Below are 1,602 nucleotides of genomic sequence, written 5' to 3'. Positions count from 1 at the left end.
AAAAAAAATATCATCTTTGAGGGAGTTGGAGAATTTGTAGTATGTACCAGATACTAAATGATATTAATTATTAAGTATAGTTATAAAAAATTTACTTAAAAATTAATATTCATCATCAGTAGAAAATAGGTACAAAGATATATTGATAACATAACAACATTTATCTTAACAAATTTCCAACCAAACAAGCTGTAGTGACAGAAAATGAAGTTTGTACAAAACAGAAATGAAAGAGGAAAATGACAGATGGACCTTAATACTTTTCATACTACTCATATATACAGATTTCATAAATTCTCAAATAAAAGAGCAAAGAAAATGAGAAACAAAATAACTCATCAATTAGGTAGACCAACATATAGAGACAAGGATTAATGTGTTGATAAATTTTAAAAATATGAAATGTAAAGCCTGAGATTTAGCTCAGTAGTGCTGCACCTGCCTAGCCAGAACAATGTGCCGAGTTTAATCCCCAGCATCAGAGGAAGAAAAAGAAAAAGGAAAAAAAGAAGAAAAGAGGCGAAAAAAGCATATATACTTTCTGACATACTTACTAAATTAAAAATAAATTATTTGTTATCTCTTCCTCTTGAATTGTTCCCTTCACAAGGATGTAGTGAACTTCAATGTCTCTTTCAATCAGTTTAAGTTTGAAACTTACTTTGTCTGTGAATAAGATTGCTACTCCTGCTTTTTTTTGGTGGGGGGGGCTCCTGTTACATGAAGAAGTTTTCTGCCTTTCACTTTCAGTCTATGGGCTTCTTTTTACACTAGATGTGTCTTGTATACAACATATTATTGGATCTTGCTTCTTAATCCATTCTGCTGGTCTATTTCTCTTGATTGGTGAATTGAGGCCATTAATATTGATGGTTATAACCAATATGTACTAATTTATTATTATTATTATGTTGTTGTTGTTGTTGTTTTGCCTTCTTTTAGTTTCTTGGCTTGCCTATTTGATTTGCTCCGTTGGGCCTCCTGGTGTTGTTACCTTCATTGTCTTTTTCTAGGATATTGTTAAGAATTCATTGTAGTGCTGGTTTGGTATTCATAAAATTTCTCAGGTGTTCTTTATCATGGAAATATCTTATTTCCCCATCCATTTTAAAAGAAAGTTTTGCAGGATACAGCAGTCTAGATTGGAAGTTGTTATCTTTTTTTTCAGCTTTAATTGAGTTTATTGGTACATTTTAGGGATACAGTACAGTTACATTCACTGTTGGGATCTTGTACCTCTACATGACAAGTCTTGGTTCTCATTTTTTCCCCTTGTCCCGGTCTTCCCTTCACCCCCTCCTCCCCTCCCCATCTACAAACACTTTATTTCCATCTTTTCATTATCTCACATTTTTTTCTTTTCCCTTATTACCCTTCCCCTACCCATCCCACCTTCCCTTCGACTTTAGCTCCTTTCTTCCCATTTCTAAATGTCAGTAATCCTATCAGGATCTTATGTATTATTGCAGATTATTCACACCACAGAAACTATTCAGTATTTACACATGTGTGCCTTATTTATTTCACTTAGGAGTATATCTTCAATATGTATCCATTTTCCTATGGATGAATCTATTTTCTCGTTCTTTATTCTTTATGGCT

The sequence above is a fragment of the Fukomys damarensis genome, unplaced genomic scaffold (genome assembly GCF_012274545.1).
Source record: "Fukomys damarensis isolate Sample0158 unplaced genomic scaffold, DMR_v1.0_HiC HiC_scaffold_24, whole genome shotgun sequence".
Classification (NCBI taxonomy): domain Eukaryota; kingdom Metazoa; phylum Chordata; class Mammalia; order Rodentia; family Bathyergidae; genus Fukomys; species Fukomys damarensis.
The sequence above is the reverse complement of the archived record's forward strand: the minus strand, read 5'-3'. Positions refer to the sequence as shown.